The sequence below is a fragment of the Ambystoma mexicanum genome, chromosome 2p (assembly GCF_040938575.1).
Source record: "Ambystoma mexicanum isolate Mex_15411 chromosome 2p, UKY_AmexF1_1, whole genome shotgun sequence".
NCBI classification, from domain to species: domain Eukaryota; kingdom Metazoa; phylum Chordata; class Amphibia; order Caudata; family Ambystomatidae; genus Ambystoma; species Ambystoma mexicanum.
In genome coordinates, this window is record NC_090923.1 from 597,685,633 (window position 1) to 597,707,135 (window position 21,503).

At 45.5% G+C, this 21,503-nt stretch overlaps 1 protein-coding gene across 1 annotated transcript in view; it reads right to left on the reverse strand.

The window, feature by feature from the left end:
* The window catches only part of RAD54L2 (RAD54 like 2), a 1,748,428-nt gene that overhangs the window by 1,704,449 nt on the left and 22,476 nt on the right, over window positions 1-21,503 (reverse strand). The gene's annotated exons all lie outside the window — the stretch shown is intronic.

A 21,503-nucleotide genomic window follows, 5' to 3' on the forward strand; every position in this document is an offset into this window, starting at 1 on the left:
TGCCCCCTGACTACCAATCCCTACATGGAAACTGAGGAGAGAAGCGCTGCAAGACACGGCATTTGTTGACCATGTCAGGAAAAAAACAGTAGAATATATTGAAGTCAATGAGGGTAGCACGCAAAAGATGGGCACAGTCTGGGAAGCATACAAAGTGGTTATCAGGAGAGTGATGATATCGGAATCGGGAGGGGTACAGAAGGTCCTGATGAGGGATTTTGAGAAGACAAAGGGAACTGAAGATGCAGGAGGGGGGAGGCCTTGAAAGGACAGGAACAGTTGGATGAGAAGATAGCGCTAAAGCAAACTGGCCTAGCACAATGGGATAGACTTGGGAAGTTTAATTATGCAAGGTACCTGGAGAGGAGTCATGCGCAGGCAGATAAGCCGGAGAGGACGCAGACGTGGCTGTGCAAGCGTGAGGCCGCTAGGACTCTCCGTCAGGAATGCAGAGATGGAGAAAGTGGCCACGCAGGAGGAGATAAATGGGGTGTTTTCTGAATATTACAAGGCATTATATGCGGCCCCCCAAAACGACACTGAGGAGGACATACAAGATGTTCTTGCCCAGATAGATCTACCCAAATTAGATGGCCAAATTAGATGGCCATGAAGCGGAGTCACTAGAGACACCTATAACACCGGAGGAAGTGGTAGTCACTATCAGATCCGTGCCGACCGGGAAAGCACCAGGGACGGATGGGCTCCCGAGTGAGCTTTATAAGGCATACGTGGATATACTGGCCCCGCTGTTGGCCAGGGTGTACAATGAATCGTTTGAGGACTGCATCCTGCCCGCAAGCATGAGAGAGGCTCTGATGGTGCCACTGCTCAAACCAGATAAAGCGAGCACGGACTGCAGATCCTATAGACCTCTGTACCTGCTAAATCAGGATAGCAAGACCCTTAAACCAATCTTGGCAAGTAAACTCTGACGCGTAATACACACGTTAATCCATCCGGATCAGAAAGGGTATGTGCCTGGGAGAAGCATCGTGGAAACCTTGAGAAGGCTCCATCACGTGATTTACAGCTCGGCAGATAGGTCCTCACAATGTTTGGGCGCCTCTTTAGACGCTACAAAGGCATTCGACTCGGTGCACTGGGACTGGTTGTACGCCATGATGCAGAAGATGGGGATTGGCCTGTTGTATATGAGATGAGTGTGCCCGATATACACGGAGCCGATGGCCAGGGTCAGGACAGGGAGTATGTACTCAGCAGCATGGCAACTATACAGAGGTACTAGACAAGGATGCCCGCTGTCACATTTTAGCGACCGAGCCCATGGCGGCATATCTGAGGCAGGAATTCGGGGATGTGGGCATAGACATAGATGGGATAAGACACGTGATATCTATGTACACAGACAATGTGCTGTTATACGTGAAAGATCCAGAGGTGAATCTGCCATACATACTGGAGGTGTTGGACAACTCTAGCAAGCTTACAGGTATTAAAATAAACAAGAAGAAATCATGTTTTTTGCCACTAGCGGATACAGCACAGATAGAGGAAGGGAACTTGCCAGATCTCCCCCTGCCCTGGAGCAGGACTTCCTTTAGGTAACTGGGTATTAACATTCATAAGGACCCCTCCCAAGAGGATGCTGATAACAGTGCATGTCAAAGCTGGTTTTGTTGCGTCCATGGGGTTCTGGAGTAAACTGCCTTTGTCAATGATGGGAGAGCGACATTGTTAAAAATGGTAGCACTACCACACCTTATGCACTACTTTGGAAATGTCCCATACGACACACTGGGCATTTCTTCCGGGAATTGGAGAAGTTATGTAGGGGGGTTTCTGTGGGAAAACGGGTGGAATAGGGTAGCTCTGAATACTTTTCAGAGGCCATATAATCAGGGAGGTTTGCGGGTGCTGAACTTCGAGCTGTCTTTCCCAGCGTGCCAACTACAGCACGTGGTGAAATGGATGGCTGACGAACCCACGATTGAGACGGCACTGCCGCAGCTAACATTGAGGCGATGTTACCTAAGAGACCTCCTCTGGGCCCCCTCTAGGGTGCGGCAGGAGAGCTGCTACCTGGTGAAACTGTATATATACTGGAGGGTTACTTCCCTACTCTGTGGGTAAAAAAGCAACAAACCCCAACAAAAGTTGTCCCCAAAGGATATAGTCTAAGGGTGATGTGGTATATCCATTACCTATACACACCTCATTTTCTCTGGAAAAGGAAAAAGAGGATCACTGCTTTCTGGGTGGGCTAATCCGTAATTCCAGATGGTGTTCTTATTTTGTCTATCTGTTCAAAATAACATCTTGTATAATGGCACAATAAATGCTGTTGTCCAAATCATTTCATTCAGTTTTATCATTTAACTGAACATAGGCTCTAACCAGAGATTTCAAAAATGCTTTTCGTCATTTAATATAAAACATAAAACAATCTTTCATGCAAAAAGCCTCAACAACATTTTACCAAACATTTAACAATATTCTTTTAAGGTAGGCTCAACTTCAAATATATTGCATGTAGCAAAAAAGCAAACATCTGAATAAATCATAAACCATAAATCACAGTAAAGATAGAATATCAACAAACAAAAGAGAAGAAACTCAATTTCCAACCAAACCTCAACTGCAGAAGTCCAGAAATATATGTTCCAAAAATTCCAAAAATGTTCACCCTTAGACTATATCCTGTGGGGACACTTTTGTTGGGACCTGGTGAAACTGGGCATCTGAACCTGGTACAGGGCCTGCAGGGTCATGGGAATGACTGATCCGCTCTCTCTGCAGATGCCGATAGAAGCGGTCCTGGGGGGCAGAGAAAGTGACAGGACAATGATGGACACAAGATGGGAGATGTGTGGCGTGGCTACGGTGTGGTGCCCGAGAGGGAAGGTGGAAAACGTTTGGGGAGTAGAGAGGAAGCTGGGATACAAGCAGGACAGTTTTTATTACACAAAACGGTCCTGGGGGGATATGCAGAAGATGGCCAAATGTTGCGGAAGGGGTTATCGAAAACTAGGATAGAGATGTCGCTCACAATGGCGCAAGGCGGACATGCAGTGTCCAGAATTTATGAGGTCTTGTTGGGCTGCATTGTACGGGATTAACTGAAATGTAAGAGTACAAATGGGAGAGGGAACTGTGGAGGACGTTTGAGGAAAATGAGTGGGGAGAAATAATGCGATATCACAAGACAGTATTACGAAATGCCAGTCTACAGTTGATACAAATGTATATAATGCAACAGGCATACCTCACACTAGCTGCTGTCTCCACATTTAAGGGGGTTGGGAAACAATTTTGCCCCAAATGAAAGGGGGAGGAGGATGGGATCACGCACATGTTTTGGGGCTGTCCAGTGATACAAGAGTTCTGTGAGAAGGTAGCAGTCAAGGCAGCCCAGGGTGGCATTGAACTAGATGTCAAGACTCCGGAAGCCTGCATGCTGGGGCGGTATAAGAAAAGCACGAAAGATAAGCCATTGAATAAACTCAGGGACCTAATGTATATTTTGACCAAACTAAGCATAGCCATGGGTTAGAAATATACGAGAGAACCAAGTGTATGCAGATGGTGTAAAGAGTTAGAAAAGTGGTGCACAGCGAAAACAGGGTTGTAGGAGAAGGTGGAAGGTGCTCAGAACACAAAGTACGGAGCCTGGGATGGACATTCAAAGATGGATAGCGCTGATGGTAACGGAAAAAAGGAAAACGTACAGCAATTGGAGGACATAGATGCAATAATTGTGAGGGACTAAAGAGTTAACGTGCAGGCTGCGTGTGTGGGGGGGGGGGGAGGTAGTAGGAAGAGGAAGGGATATAGGTAGATAAGTTGTTGAAATATTGTGTATTGTGTTCCAGCCAGTTGCTCTGTGTGGTTATTATTTTATGTAAACTTAATAAAAAAGAAATAAACATGTTTAAAAAAGTGCGGTGGACAGGGATGACCAAGTTGGGCTAGTCTGGGAAAGGGAACCAGAGGCCGGGAGGTATTTAGGGAGGGGAAAGCTGGATGTAAAGAGGTCTGAGGCCACAGACAGCCCTGTGGATGATGCAAAGGGTCTTGATTTTGAATCTTTGTGGTCACCGAGAGCCAGTGGAGAGGTTTTAGGGCTAGAGAGATGCGTTCCCTGGGCTTGAGGTCAAGGATAAGTCTTGCAGTCCTATTCTGGATTAGTTGAAGGGGCAAAGGAAGGAAAGAGGCAGACCGAGGAAGAGGCTCTTGCAGTAGTCTAGCCTACAGAGAACCAGGGCTCTGGAGATGCCGAACTTCTGGGGGAAGGTGAGGAAAGGTAGAATGCCACTGAAAATTTGGAGCTGAAAGCTGGACTTCTTTGGCAAGGTCTGTGCTTTGTGGGGAGAAAGAGAGGAGTAGAAGATGATCCCAAGGCTGTTGGTCTCACAGGTGGGTGAGGGAAGGGGACCCAAGGAGTCTGGCCAGAGAGTGGGGGGACAAGGAGGGGAGAAAGTGGAGATCAGGTGGGCCGGAGGGGCCAGGTAGATGTTGAAGAGCCATGGCAAAATAGGATAGAGCCCCGAGGGACGCCACAGGTAAAGAGTGTGGTGGAGGAGAGACAAAGACCCATTTGCACATGAGAAGGTCTGTTTGATAGGAAGGAGGTAAGCCACGCCAGTGCTCTGTGTAAGAACTCATGGTGGCAACAGTAAAGACAGACAAGTGATCACAGTTCAAGGGCGTTTATTGAATTATAAATGCAGGGTGGAAAAACGCCTAACCTAAACTTAACTCTAAAGATGGGAGCAAGCTTTGACTATGAAATGAAAATAAGGCGGTCCTAGTGGCGTTGTGTCAAATAAAAAGGCCTATACTAAGAAAAACCTATTGCCATTCCTTACGTCAATTACAAAATGAGTGTGCAATAGGATTTACAATAAAGTAATAAGTGTTCTCAAATAATATGTCTGTTTTATTATTTATAATGCGCGCCAGACCTGTAGGTATCAGGGTGCAGAAAGAAGAATATTTTCAGCTTGGTTATAGTGCTGTACAGGTATGTACAGTAGGGATAAGGTCAGCAGGTTAAAAATAAACACATGGTCAAAGCTAAGAAAAGCGAAGCAAGTAAAAAATACAAAATATACAATTGTTATACGCGTTTGGTAATGTGAGACATGCATTGTACTAGATTAGCAAGACCGGCTATTCAATGTGATTCCTCCCATTCTCATAGTTCTTAAACAGGATTCCTCATAGAACTTTTTCTCATTACGATCTCACAATTGGTAATTACGTTAGACAAAGCATCACTTTTACACTATCAATGTATCATTATTGTTCCTCGATCAATCTTTCTTGTAAGCTGTCCAGAAAGAATGAAATTGCAAATAGGTTTATTATTTTCGCCCTCATGCATTTTTTACCACAGTTCTTCTATTGATCGCGTTGAGTATTTAGCCATCTCTTGGTCCATGCAGCGTGTTCTTTCATCTCTCATCATGGGGCACGTCAACACCAGATGTTTCAGGGATTCTTTGGAGGCTTTGCACAGTCTGCATGATCGATCTTGTTCTTCAGTATCTTTTATGGTTTGTTTTCTTTTGTTTCCCAAACTAGTCTAAATTTTAGAAAGGTTGTTGTTTTGTTACAAGGAAATTTCATCATGTATTTAGGAAGTTCATTGAGTTTTTTTTAGCCTAAAATGGTGTATTCTTAATTCTTTTGTGGTGCATTCTTTTATCATACGGATCGATCCAATCTTGCTCGAATAACCTTTTTTTTACTGCATTCGGATTGGTTCTCAGTTAGCTCGTCTGTATTCAGTTTATTTAAGATGGATTCGCAGACGGATAGACACTCGCCTAGTAAGCCTGCTGTATCTTGTATTTCTGGCTGGTTGAGGATCCTGAATTGTGGTATATTATCTGCTCCAACCACCTTCCTATATAGGGTTAGGGTGTTCCATAACACAATTGCATTAATGGAGGTCAAACACATCTCATACAGGCTGTGGGATATCCCTTTGGGAGATGGAGAATCCTCTTCCATATTATGTGTTCACACCGAGACCACATTTCGTACACGCAGCCAAATAAAGTCTCTACACCATAAGTAAGAGCCGGAATAATCTTATTCCCGTCAAAGCGTAGTACTAGAACCATGGAATATTTCCCATATTTTTTATGCACCTTTTCCGCTTGGGCCGCCAGTTGTTTACATTTGGCCACAGGGTCATCTTAAGCACTTTGGGGCCCTGGGCACGGACATCTTAGGGCCCCCCCCCCTCCACCAAACCAAAGGAATTAAGGGATCAAGAATACTGGTTGTGCCCCCCGACCCGTCGTGCTCACAACCTATAGGTTGATATGCTGTCTCTCAGCATAATAAGCACTTTTACTTCCTTTAAGTCCCCTTACCCTCTTCATTCTTGCTCTAATCAGAATGATAAACAAGTAGCATTTGAAGACCAACATTAGCAGCCTAGAAAGGGGTTACAGTTCTAGTACATACAGGATACTTTTAATCAAGAACATCCAGGAAGGTAGATGTAATATTAATGCAAGACCATATGTAAAAGGTACATGTAAACCATAATAGACAGAACTCACATTAGCTGCCTCAAAGAATAAAGTGCTCATGCATGGATAGAGACCACCAATTGGAAGAAAGGAGAACGCTACACATACCGTAGCATGGATAGTGCAGGCAGATCAGAAGCTACCAGGAAGGTGTCTTTATCCAGACAGACTGAGATTAGAAGTGGGATATGGTTTTCAAATAGTGTTGGCATTAGATATCAAAGCAAAAAATGCCTGTGGTGTGCGATATAAATATGCTCACTATTAACACAGTGAAACCATGAATACGGATTTTATGAAGATCATACCATGAGAAGGAAATCACTCAGGATGGCTGACAATTTTGAAAGGTTTAGGGATTGGCATATTGAGAAGTGAGGCAATACAAGATTACATGAGATGCCCAAGATCACACATTGGTTAAGGGGTGAAGGGGTGAAGCAGGGATTTGTGGCAATTCTGCAATTTCTGCTTTTGAACACTTTCTTTTCCAGTTCTTACCATGATATAAAACAATCTAATTTTATTAAAAATCACATTACCAAAAATGACAATTTTTAAACAAAATATTATAGAAAGGTGTTATGCAAAATGTGAATGATTCTAGCTTCATTCTCTCCATCATCAGGGCAAGTATATAAGAATCAACATACCAATCGATGTGATTTAACAAATTTAATCTGGGTTTGTCATTTGTATTTTAAAGCTTCAAATACTTACAAAACAATGGCTTTTGACATTTTCATTTATAAACGTGCATAAAAACCTTTGACTTTTACCAAAAAGCAAACAGTTTTTTTTGTGTCAAACAGGAAGACCATAAAATATGCTTGCCTGAGGCCTGCAACATATGGTCCGCTCTCTTCTGTCTACCAACACTTCCACCCAAATAGCCTACATAAGAAGAAAGATCAAGTAATGGGCTAAACGATACCAGCAGCATGCAAGAAGGCAAATCTCACAGAAGACAGCACAGTAATGTAAGATATATTAGATGATTTGACCAAGATCACTGTATATCGGCTGGCAAATCCAGGATACAAACATGAACGCTGTTGTTCCATAGTTTTGAATTTGGATATTTAGTCACCTCTTGGACTAACCGTTTATGCCATCGATGGAGGCGATTGCCTAGGTTTTACAACACCCCATGTGAAAAAAAACAAAGTCTAGACCTTCACCATATGGATGATATGTTAGTTTTTGTAGCAACCCCTATCTGGTACAGGTACATTGCTGATAATAGCAGATGTTGTTCTGGAAAACCAAGTATATATGCAGTCAGGTTTATAAACTTCAGACATAGGAAAGGCTCAGCCAGCCTTGCTGGAATGTGATATTGTAATTTTGCATATGAACACATCTCTGCAATGTGTGTTACACACACTGAGCTAACTTCTAAACCATTGTGGCACTCAATTTATCAATATGTATTTCACCATTGCCTATTAGACATGATCAACATAATTCCTGCAGGAAGGAAAGAAAGCTACAGAGTTGTGCCATAAGGAACACACAAACTTTGTATACCACAGTGAACCAAGAAAGCAATACATGATGAATTGATCAAGCAGAATGCACTTGCCAAAACAGAAAGGCAATGGGTTTAGAGCCTCAGCAGCACCCCATAAAATATCCGGACGTGTGCTATTTAAGACTGGTGAACAATGAATATTACTTCTTCAGATCAGCTAGCCTTGTGGGCCCCCCCTCCAAGGTGGAGGCCCTGGGCAAGTGCCCCTTTTGCCCTCCCTTAAAAACGTCTTTTTGGCCATGATCTTGTTTGCCATGGGCTGGTCACTGATGCTTTAATTCATGGTGAATCCCAAGTATTTCGCTTTGTTGAAATTTTCCAGGTTTTATTAACGAGCCTCATCACACAGTTGCGCCTTTTTTTTTTCCTCCTTATTACAGCCTTTTACATTCTTAAGTATTAAGATCTGTTTTCTCAACATTAATCTCTAGGTCATTTTTTCTGTATATTTTGTTAACGCTGTGATTTTCCTCTGCAACCCTATAGGCGTCAGATTGCGATGTCATCAGCGTACAAAATCAAGTTGATATGATTCGGATTAATCTTAGGCGGAAACGACTATCTCTTCTAGAGCTTCATGGACATTAGAAATAAAAATGTTAAACAGTGTCGCACCCAGGGGACAGCCCTGCTTCACACCACAAGATGTTTTGATGGGGGACGTTCGATGACTATTCTGATCTAAACGAATTTGTTTCTGAATACAATTCTTTTATTGCTGTGATAATACTTCTTGGACAGCCTTTTCCAGCCATTTATGTCCACAACAGCTCACGATCTACCCCATCAAAAGTGTGTGCCAAATAGATGAATGCAATGTAGATGGGAGCCTTTTTCTTAATTGCTTCCATTTTCAGGATATTTAAAATAAACACATGTAAACTACAGCAGACCCCTCTTAACAAATCCTGTTTGTCCAAGATCAGCAACTCCGGCATCTTATATCCATGTTGTCAATTAAGCTAAAAGCTGTGTTGCAAAGATTTTCCCCACTCCATCAAGTAGTGCTTTGGTCTGTAATTCATTGGGTCCATTCTAGATCCTTTCTTGAAAATGGGTACAATTACTGCTCGTTTCCACATACTCTGTATTCTTCCTTGCGTTGTGATCAATTTGAAGAGTTTATAGCAGAAATCTGTCCGGCCATCAGGGTTCTTTTTTAGCATAAAGTTCGTCAGACCGTCAGGCCCAGGAGCTCGCGATGAAGACAATTTTTTGATGTTGTAAATTTCTTCTCTTGTAATGGTAATGTCCCATTCCTCTCTTTCAGCACCTTCATGGTTTCCGAAGCATATTTTTCTCTTAAACAATCCACTATAGTGTTTAATCCACTTATCTTCTGTGATCAAACTGCACAGACTTGCATTCTGGGGATTTTTCATTTCATTTATTGTGCCCCAAAAATCTCGCATTTCTTTGAGCTAGACTGCATAGCATGTGTTCTGCATCATTTTGTTCTATAGAACATTTATATCACTTTAGCCATTTGTTGTAATGATTGTTCCATTTTTTTTTTCGCTTAACGTAATCTTCCGTGTTCAAAAGATATTTCTTTACCTCTCAGTTAATTCTCTTTTCTTACAAACTATTTTAAGATCATAGGCATGTCTCTTTGTAACGGGCTTCCAATCTTTGTTCCGCTGGACCTTACAGATTTGCAATAGCTCCTGATATTCATTCTTTCTCTTGACGTTTGTGAGATTTTCGTTGCCTAGATCGTATATCAAGTTTTTATTTTGGTGGAGTTCAATCTCAAGCGATTCATTCCAGGCACTATGGACACTTCTTGATTCCAGATATTTTTTTTACTTTTACTGATTGAGATTTAAAGTTAATTCTTATTAGATTATGATCACTTTGGCTTGTTTTAAAAACCTTCAGCTCAGTGATCTTATTTGTCATTTTTTTTGACGACACAATATAATCCAGAATGGAGTTTTGTTGCTCTCTTTTCCATGCGGGTGCTGGAGGTATACTACCTGGCACAAATCCATTCAGGATGTCCATACTTCGAATCCAGTTCCTCTAGCACAATTTTTCATAGTTTATTCTATTGTTTTTCTTTAGCTTTTTTAAAGTTTTCAGTTGTAGAAATAAATCTAAATCAAAGTCTCCGCATAATATGATCAGTGCGTATCTTCTTTATCTGTAATCATATCTATTAGATTGCACACTTGATTAAGAAACACTATGGCGCCAGCCGCTTGATGTTGCCAAAAAATATTCAAAATATGAATTTTCAAAATGGCATCTCTTGGTTTGCTTTTCATTGCATCTGTGGCCAGTTGGATATAAGCCGACGGGTTCTCTGAGCCTATTTTTTAAAACCACTGTTGCGTTTCGTCATAGTGATGAAACCTGATATTGGGCATCCTTTATCTTTCTTTATAGCTGGGTTGAAGGCTAACTCGTAGCCTTCTACAACCAGAGCGTCAGGAGCCAGGTTTCTTAGTGACATATGATGTCTAACCATTTTAAGAGCTCCAGTGGTTTCAGTGTTAAATTAGTAAAACCACAGGTATTCCAGGAGCCCAACTGATGGCCATCTTTTGGCTTCTGATCCTCCTGTTAACTGTCGTTCTTAGCGTTTATTGCACCAGCTATCCAGCTCAAATCCTCTTTACACTGTTTTTTTGCTTACTTGTTTGGCGGCTTCATCGGTCAAGTTCTCACTCTCAAATGAAATCTTAAATGAGTTTTTAAGAGTTCAGACTTCGCATCTATTCAGCAACTTCTTCATCTTCAAGCAGTCTTATCTGATTTTTTGAATTTAGATCTTGCAGTGCTGGCGCATAAGAATCCAATCTTGTTTTCACGACGCCCTTTTTTAATACCGGCATTTCTGATTTTGTTTTTCCATATTTTCTATCTCCTTGATTGTAAATCCTAAATTCCATAAATTATCGGCATTATCCATTATCAAGTCCCGTACTATTCTTGAGTGAATGTGTACGACTACTCCGTCCAATGTTGTTTCTGAAATGAATTCGACCGACTTGATATCAGTGGTCGAAAATTAGTTTCATTGTAGGAATGTGGTTCAACAATTGCAAGACATAGATTGAGAATAAAATTATCCTCATATATTTTGTTCCAATAGCAGTCGCAGGGCAAGAAGGGTCAGCAGACAGCTTTCTTTTTTTTTTTTTTGGAGTGGGTGCACAATAGAGTGCTTATGGGATTGAGGGAAGGAGCCAGTGGCAAATGAGTGGTTGCAGAGGTCAGCCAAGGCTGGGGCGAGAGCGGTGGTGTTGTCCTTGATGGTTTTGGAGGAGCAGGGGAGCACCTGGTTAGAGGAGACTTTCATGGAGCGGACACCTCTAGAGAACTCATCTGGTGCAATGGGAGAGAAAGAGGAGCATATGAGGGAGCGGAGAGGGGGCCAAGGGAGACAAGAGAGGTGGTGGAGGAGAAGCAGATGACAGAAAGTCCAGGATGTCCAGAGTTTGAGGAAAAGTGGGCAACCAGTGCAGAGCAGAGGGCCTAGGAAGGGGGAGGAGAGGGGGAGACTGCAGTAGGATTGGCAAGTTCCTTGCAGATTTTTCAAGAGTTCAGTTGAGTTATTGGTGGCTACAGAGATGCGGGCTAAGAGATGAGCCGTTTTCTTGCAGCTGATGGAGACGATATTGCCTTTGGACTAGGCGGCAGGCCAGTTTGTCAGGGGACGAGCTAGATGCCTGCCACTTCCACACTGCAGCTTTGTACTTGCGTTTCAAAGCCGCCTAGTCAGAGTCATACAAAGAGTTGCATTTGGAGGCAGGCTTCATGCAGAGCCTCCTTATGGGGGCAGGAATGTCCAGGGTGTTAGAGATGGAAAGGTGGAGATTAGCTAGAACAAGAATCAGAAAGAGAATCAACAGAAAGAGCCAGAGGAGGGATGAAGGTAGAAGCAAATGCAGAGACTGACACACGCTTCATCGGTCGAATTATGGAGAAGGAGACTAGCAGTGTGGGCAGAGGCATCATCACAGGACAGGGGAGGTCAAGGTGGGGAAGAGAGGAGAGAGTGGTCAGACCAGAAGAGAGGGGTAATAAGAGGGTTGGAGAGTGGGATGTCTGTTGAGATGAGAGCATCCAAGGGAGCTGGGAGCTAGTTCCCTCCTGCTTGTAGGCTCGAAGAGCCTGGTTAGCTTTTAACCAATAGCTACATTTGGCTCAGCTGATGCTAAACCAACGCACCTATGTGAATTTACCTCTATGCATTTGGGACAACATATACATAAACATGAGGACAGATTTATACAAAATTTAAATCATAAGGGTTCATCAATAATGGACAAAATGATGCGTTTGCATCTCATGTGGTAATTCGATTTGCAGAACGCTATAAACTAGCTCCTCATTCCCCAGCGGTAGCTCCTGGTATATCCAGGAACCCACTCAGGGAAGATCAGAGCCACTCCACCACCAGGCCGGGAGGGCCTGGGATTGGACAGGATCTTGTAGCCCTCGGGCAGAAGAGTGTCAAAAGCAGTGATGGAGCTGGCCTTCAACCACAGTGAGAACAAGGACAAGGTCTTCAAGGAGGTGAAAGATGTCAGAGGTATGTTTGATAGAGCGAGAACTGAGAGTAGCTAAGTGAAGCTGGTTGCCTCCTTTAAAAGATTTGCGAGGGGGCACAGGGGTGGGGTGCCACCAACAAGGGGGAGGGCAGAGGGTAGGGATGAGGGATAGAGGGTTGGCAGGAACGGGGGGGAGGGGAGTTGAAGAGAGATGGAAGACGCCTGTCAAGAAGTAGGCGGTTGGGCTGAGACCCCTGGGCCATGATAATGCCATTGTGATAGACATCAATGGTTCATTTGGAAGATGCAAAGTGAGCCAAGAGCACGTCCCATTTGGTGCCGCCAGTAATGGGTGAGGAGGAGAAAGGGGAGAGGACAGAGACCATATGGGGAGTCCATAAGTCAGAGGAAGGAACAGCAAACAGAAGGTCTGTGAAGTCTGTCTGTAGGAAGCACTGATGTGGACAGACCAGGGTTGGAACTAAGAAGAGCCTTTTTAAGTTTCTTGCTTCCAGACTTTGTGAAAGAGGGAGGATAGATGAGAAAGAAGCAGTTAGAAAAGATTGGGGAGACGAGTGCACCATGGGGCAGGGACACGTGGTGGGTGGGAGTCAGGGGATAGCAGGGGAGAGGGTCAGAAGCACTATGCAACCGTAGAATCTCATCAGGCAGCCACACGGACAATAACAATGAGCACCCTGGAAATTCCCATATTTACAGATCAATATAAAAATTGGAAAGCACACGTAATTCGAATTATGCCAGAACACAAAAGCAGTACAAAATGGAGGATGCACAATTGGAAGCTGCATACAAGTGCAATGCATCTCCCATAGGAGTTCCATCTGAGTTTGATAAAATAAAATAGCTTTGTCATCTAAGTAGGACAGCCATGAAGCTTAAGTTTGGATCCCACACACTCTTTGAGGAAAGTGCCCCATGTTTTGAAAGGATTTGGGGAAAATCGGCCAAATAAAAAATGTATTAGGGTAGGGGCAAACATGCACCCCTGCCTAAGGCCTTTGTTATTAATCCGGTGACATTAGCTCCAATACTCCAACTCTGTAGACCGACCATCACCTTATCCACTTTCTTATCCCAGTCAACAATAAGCATTCTATTCCTGTCCCACCAGCCTTAGCCAGATGCTCATGCAACCTAACCAAAGACAGGATCCTCCCTTACCTTGACATTCCAGCCTTACAGCACCCACTCTCCTCAGACCCCTCTGTGCAAGTCTACAACGCCACGCTCAGTACAGCAGTGGATGTCATTGCCCCGCTAGAGGTCAAGAAAGTGAAAAAAAAGAAAAACATTCCAATTCTTGGTTCTCCAAGCTCAAAGAAATATGTTCCCTCAAATATTTAGCCTTGAATAAATGTCAAAGGACACCACAGGATTCCACACTAACCGCATACAAAACTCTAGCGAATCAATAAAAAAAAAAGCTATTTTGCTAGCTAAATCCTCATCATACAACAATAGGATCTCCAACCCCACCGCTGAATCAAAGGAGCGTTTTTCCTTTTTTAAAGAATTGGCTACCCTGGTCACCAACACACAATAAGTCATTAAAAACGAATCCTGGTGCACCCATGTACAAAAAGCCATAACAAATAAAATCTAACTCCTACAGAGGAAAATCAAGGACCACCTCAATTTCCTTTCCAAAGAACACATGTGTGTTTGCTTTACTACCAGCACAGTCACCAAAGAGAAATCACTCTTCTCTTTTAAGGAAGTAACTGAGCAATAGGTTCTTGACATCATCTGGAAAAATCAAACCGTCAATTTGAAAAGGCGATGTTTGCCCAGCCAGTTTAGTCAAAGATGGAGCTAATGAATCTGCACAGTTCCTGACCTTCATTAATGCCTCTTTCAACACCAACACAGTCCCTTCCTGCCTCAAAGAAGCATGGGTTGTCCACTACTAAATAAACCCAGCCTAGACCCTGAATCAACTAACATATACAGACCTATCACCACGGTCCATTTCCTGCTGAAGGTTTTGGACAACGTTGCTTACAACTTGGAAACAAATAACATCTTGGGCAAGAGGCAATCTGGGTTCCGCCCAGGCCATGGGACAGAGTCTGCACTATTGGATCGCAACATCCAATTAAGTGATATAATGGACAAAGGCAAACCAGCACTCCTCCTCCTAGATTTGTCGGCTGCCTTTGATCTCATGGACCATGATAGCCTATGTAAACATCTCATAAATACTTGCTCATTTATCCCCCGAAGCCACAGCACGGAGAGCCTCATTCCTGAAGGGGAGACTTATGAGGGTCTTCTCTGACCAGGCATGCGCAGCAACCACTACCATACAATGTTGTGTCCCACAAGGATCCTGCACGGCACCTACGCTGTACAATATCTTTAACCTACCCCTTTTCAATGGCTTGGATGATCGCGGCATAGCATACACTAACTATGCCGACGAGACGACACCCAAGTCCTACTCCCTCTTACCGGCTTCTATGAACAGGACGCTGCAGCCTTAGACAACATCTACACAGCCATTTAGACATGGATGGCAGCAAATGGTCTATGTCTCAAAGGGGACAAAACAAGAGATCCTCCTTGTAGGCTCCAAAGACTCTTAAACTCGACCCGCAATATAAGACTTTGAACATTGACAATACACCTATAACTGTCACCAGCATTCAAAACTTTAGGGGTTTTTGTTGACTCCTCATTGTCAATGACACGCCAAGTTAGTGCAACTTCATCCTCTGCAGCCTTCACCACTAAAATCATCAACGCAGTCAAACCTTACTTGTCAAACACAAACTGCCTCGCAATAGCCAGAGCTACAGTTGGGGCTAAACTTGACTATTGTAATGCTCTACTCCTGGGTACTTCCTCCAAATACCTTCATAGGTTACAAGTTAATCAAAATAATGCCCGTACAGCTGCACCGAGCATCCCTAAAAGGAACATCTGGCAAAGGCAAGGAGAGATGCACATTGGCTACCAGTCAAAGAGCGCATTCTTTTCAAAACCATGGCTATCACACACAAGTGCATCTTCCGCACTACCCACCATTGTTCAACAGAAAAGATTACTCCACTCACTTCTGCCTAACCCATTCGAGCACACTACTTGAACCCAATGTACGTCCCCACCTTAAAAAGAACCAAAGCTTGAGGCTCCAGTTTCCAACATCTAGCGCCCAAACACTGGAATGCCTTGCCCGCAGGACTCGGAAATGAAGCATCATACACAATCTTCGGTAAAAGCTCTGAAAACTAAAACTGTTTAATTAATCAGTAAATGGCACTAGCTGATTTTACACCGTAACAGTGTTCCACTGTAACCAAGTAACATACTGTCAACCCTTTCTTTCAACCTGTAACTCTAATGTGTGTTTGTATCATCATTGTACTTTTGTTTTCAATGCCCTTTTTTTCTGTATTACTCTCGTAACTAAGTAAGATTACTGCAACAGCGCCACGATGCCTAAGGGCCGATTGTAAAGCACACAAATATAAATAAATAGGGTACCATGTTGTTCCAACCATACTTTAGAAAAGTGTAAGTGAATTCTTATCAGCATATTTACAGTCCTTCAGCCCCAACGGTTGAGCTTAGCCCACCCAGACACTCACCTCTGCTATCACTATACTCACTCTCTACTCTACACCAACACACAATAGAGTGCAGCTACATTCCTCGACCATTTTCGGCCTAGCTGCTCACATATGAACACCTCAACATTCTGATAAAACGCAGCTATTCCCCATGAAAATCTGCCTAGCTGCACACATAAGTGTCCTACATAGGCCCAACGCAGTCAGAACCCAGTCTTGGTGACCAATCTCGAGAATGATATCAAATACCACCACACCTAAAGCTAGGCTGCAGCTACCCTCAGGCAATCGCATCGGCTGCACACATAATCGGTGCACCCTAGGACACCTTGCTCTCTCGACTGACCTGGACTACGATCCAAGAGGGCGTTCAACCCACCAGCGCTTTGAGGTCATACCAATGATATATAGAGCGCTATATAAATAGCAAATAACAAAATAACATAGCAATATATTCCTATCCACTGTATCAAATACTGCACATAAATACACAAACGCTAGATATGTAGATGTTCCTGCTGTTTTCATTTTCCTGATCAGCATTTGTAGAGTGCCTACATTGATAGTCATAGACATGCCCCTTCTAAAGCCAGTTTGCTACAGAGCCAGTATCCCCCTTTCATTAGACCACTTACTTAATTCCTCTAATAAAGTTATTTTAAAAGACCTTGCAGCTGACTCCAAGATGGCCGCCGGGATGCTCGCATCAGGAGGATTGAGCTCCAGCCTGGCGCCACCAATAATAGCGAAAATGTAGTATTAGGAACCCAGCTGGGGAAGAGGATGAAGTTATGAAGTGACCCAACGTTCACTTTGGAGCCCAAGGAAGTCGAGATTGCAGTGGATTCTGGTGAATTGGCAGTGGTCAGCATCTGAAACAGACAGTGCCCTGCCCAATAGCGCCATTTTCACTATTTTGGAAAATTGGTTGAATAGGGGTCACAAAGGATTGGCCTGTCCCCCTCTTCCCCCCGGCTGGAAGAGGAGGGGTCTGGCCTGCATGGTCTAACATAGCTGGCCATGTTACAAGGGAAATGGGTGCGTCGCCTACTGAGGCACCTGGAGCAGATTGAAGGACGCAGTGGAAGGGGATTCATCGAGGTGGTGAATAAAAGGCAAAGGGGGGTGTGGGGTGGGTCAAAAGAAACCGCTCCTGCCAGCAGAAAAAGGAGTGGTGGATGTTGGTTTGGGCGTGGCAGGTTTCATGAGAAGGCCTTTTCATGAGTCGAGACAGAGCATGAAAGAGCAGTTGGACTGGATTGTGTGATATTCTTCAGAATTGATCTTTAGGTGATCGGACCACAGTGGGGATAATAAAAGTCACCCACACACATTCTTAAATATGTTGAGACACAGACCCAAAGAATCCAAGGAAGGGGCCCCCACTCCTAAAGGGGCAAAGAAACAACAATATGGGGCACCGTCAAAACTCTGGAGGAAGGAGGGAGAGGCGAGGTTGGCAGAAGATCAAATCCCTCAGGAACAATTGTCCACGAGGGGGCGCATGAGCATGGCTGCCTGAGTCTGCGTCTCCTTAAATCAGGCTGAATCATTCGTAAATTAAGGCAGTTTAAACTGCAATTTCTGCCAATATCGTCTTCCGTTCCTGTTGCTTACCTGCTTAGGCTCCACTGTCTGCTTTTTCAGCGAAAATCGGACCCACCTGGAGTGGCTTCAGGATCGAGCCTCGGAGCGGCCTTCCTCCCGCTGTGTCTTCGGACGGACCCACGGGGTCCTTCCCGCCTTCAGACATCCAGGTCGGCGGTTCCCAGGGTCGGACTCGTCTAGAGCGTCTCCGGGATCGAACCCTGGAGCAACATTCCTCCTTCCAGACATCCAGGGCGGCGGTTGACGAGAACAGACCCATCTGGAGCGGCTCTGGGATCGAGCCTCGGAGCAGCCTTCCTCCCGCTTCGTCATCAGGTCGGCCTGCGGGGCCCCCCATGCTTCCAGTCATCCAGGGCGCCGGTTGCCTCCTCCTTCCTTCTGCTGCCTGCTGGGCCAGCCGGCACTGCAGGATCCTCCCGCCTTCCAGTCGTCCAGAGCGGCGGTGGCCTCTTCCTTCCTTGCTGCTGCCTGCTGAGCCAGTCGGCCTGCGGGGCCTCCCGCCTTCCAGTCACCAATGGCGGCGGTTGCCTCTTCCTTCCTTGCCGCTGGCTGCTGAGCCAGTCGGCCTGCGGGGCCTCCCGCCTTCCAGTCACCCAGGGCGGCGGTTGCCTCTTCCTTCCTTGCTGCGGTCGAGGCCAACGGATCCTACACAGGTCAGGTGCCAGAGCCCTTTGTCGGTTGCCGGAGCCCATTGTCCTTGATTGGGGCACAACAAGAGGTACGGCTACCGCTGTCTGCTGAGCCAGCTCCGGTCCCTCTTTGGAGTCATCTGACCGCCGAGCTCCTCACGGCCCTCGGAGTCCCCTCCTTCTTCCTTCGTTTCCTGGGGCCCCCTCCACGCCGCAGCCTCCACACAGCTCTCCGTGCCCTTGACCTGCTTCGCAGCAGACTGGGGCCTCCTCCACAGAGCTGCCTCCGCATTGCTCTCCAAGCTCTCTCGTCATTCCACACGGCTTGGAGCCTCTTCCCCCTGCGTACATTCCTGGAGGACTCACTTTGCCGAATCCTGCGGCTCCCTCCATACAGCTGCCTTCACTCAGCTCTCCGAGCCCCTTCTTCCCACAGGGCTTGAGTCCCCTCCTCCTGCGCACTATCCCGACGGATTTGCTTCACTGCTTCCTGGGGCCTCTACTTCACTCAACCCCGGAACACCGTCTGCACTACGCTGGTTCCCAGTTGATCCATATAACTGCCTTCTGGGGCCTCTGCGCTATACATGTTCCACTTGAATAATTGTCGCTCCACTGGCTTTGCTCCAACTCTACTCCCACAGTTCCTGGCTTACTGGTTTCCCGGCTCTGACTTTGAGTTGTATGCTTCTTCTCCCCCCTCTTCATGTTTGTTCCTATGCCTTTTCAGCTCTACCCTGTCACCACCTTCGGCGGTGCGGAGATAACTTTGGACACTTTGTCATACATCAAGCACCACTTGACCTCTCCATCTACACTATCGAGTTCCTGCATTTGACTTTTTTGGATCCTTCTGGCTCCCTCTGTGGTGATAACTTGGTGCAACTACATTGTCCTGTCTCAAGCACCTCTGGACTCCTCCATCCACAGTCTCGAGTTCCTGAGCCCTCCGACTCTTGACTCCCACTGGCTCCCTCCCACCTCCAACTTGAATTCCTCTTATCCTCATCCTCGCTGATCTCTACCCTCTTCATTCCCGTTCCTACTATTCTGCTCCTACCTACCTGTCTCCCTCATCTCCTTCTCACCTCACTCTCCCCCCCCACCATCTCATCCTCTCCCTCCTATTCTACTCGCTCCTCTCGATGCCTAGTCCTCTCACCATTTCCTCCCCCACTCTCCTACCCATCCTCCTTCCTTTTCTCATCGCCCTAACCTTCTCTACCCCCCCACCGCCAACCAGTCTGCCCTCATAAACACTGTCTGGAACGCCAGATCCATCTGTAAAAAAACCGCAGCTACCCTTGATCTTTTCTTTCGCCTCAATCTTCATTTCCTCTGCCTAATTGAGACATGGATTCCACCTCACAACACCTCTGTCCCCGCTTCCTTAACAACCTTGTCTTCCTCTTTCATCCATATCCCTCGTACCTCTGGTCAAGGTGACGGAGTTGGTCTCTTATTCCACCCTAAATTAATTTTCTCCTCTTCATCTCCAACTCTCTCCTCTTTCTCTACAAGTCCTTCTCTTCTCCCTACCCTATTTCCTTCCTGGTCGTCTATCAACGCCCTGGTCCTCTCTCCTCTTTCCTTGATGATCTGGATCACCTCCTCTCACTTATTTCTCCACCTGCCTCTCCTTTAGTGGTACTTGGCGACTTGAATATGCATCGGCCTTCTCCCCCACATTCTTCTCCTCTCCACTCCATCCTTGATTCCTATCTCCTCTCCCTCCTTCCTTCACCCTCTACTCATTCCACTGGTTCCACACTTGACCTCATCTTTTACTCCTCCCACCCCTCCTCCCCTGTCTCCTCTCTCTCCCTGTTTATCTGTCAGATCATGCTCTACTCGCTTTCCCCTCTCTCTACACCTACTACCACTAATCCCTCTCCCCCAATCTACTCACGTCATGACCTCCGGGACTTTTACGCTACCCTCTTTGACACCTGCTCTTCTTCTCTCCCATCTCACCAAGACTTTGCATTACTCTCTGCTGATGATGCTCTCTCTTCCCTTTCATCCTCTTTCTCCACTGCCCTTGACCAACTTTACCCCCTTTCTCTCTTTCGCCCTACACGGAAACCTTCTCAACCTTGGCTTACCCCCCCCCCCCCATCTCCGCTCTATGCGACACCTTCTCAGGCAATTAGAGACACTCTGGCTCAAAACTCCCTCGCTTTCTAATCGAACCTCTTACTTCTCTTACCACGCTCTTTACAACTCTTGTCTTGCAACCACCAAGTCCTCTTACTAGTCTAACCTTCTCCAGTCTCAAGCATCTCATCCTTGTCGAATTTTTCAAACTCTTACCTGTCTTCTCTCTCCTCCTACTCCCGATCCCACATCCAACTCCACACTTTATCCCTCTGACTTTGCTAACTTCTTTTCCTCCAAAATCATTTCACTCCGCCAAAAAATTAACTCCTCCTCTAGCTCCCTCTCTTCTCCTCCCCCCTCTCCTCCCTCTTCCACTATGTCTGTTTTCTCGTCTGTCTCTGCTTCGGATGTCTCCTCCCTCCTTTCCAAAGCCCACCCCACATCCGCTCCCTCTAACCCTCTCCCCTCCGTTCTCATCCCCAAAATCTACCCTCTTCTTATCCCATACCTTACCACTTTCTTTAACTCCTGCCTCTCCTCTTCTACCTTTCCCTCAGCCTTCAAACATGCAACGATTATTCCTATCCTAAAGAAACCCTCTGCTGATCCACTCCTCACCTCTAACTACAGACCTATCTCCCTTCTACCTTTCCTTTCCAAACTCCTTGAGCGTCTCGCTTATTCTCAACTCTCTTTTGTCTCTTCCTCCTCTCTCCTTCCTCCCTTCCAATCTGGCTTCCGACCTAAACACTCCACTGAAACCGCTCTCACTTCTATCCTCAATTCTCTCCTCTCTGCTCGGCATGCCAAGCAATCATCCATCCTTATTCTCCTTGAGCTCTCTGCAGCTTTTGACACTGTTGATCATCCACTCCTCCTACACACTCTCTCCTCCTTCGGATTCAAAGGCTCTGTTCTGAAATGGCTATCTTCCTATCTTTCTTCTCTTTCCTTTACCGTCTCATGGTGGGGCTGGGGGGGGTCACACCTCTTCTTCCTTCTAATATACGGTGTTCCACAAGGCT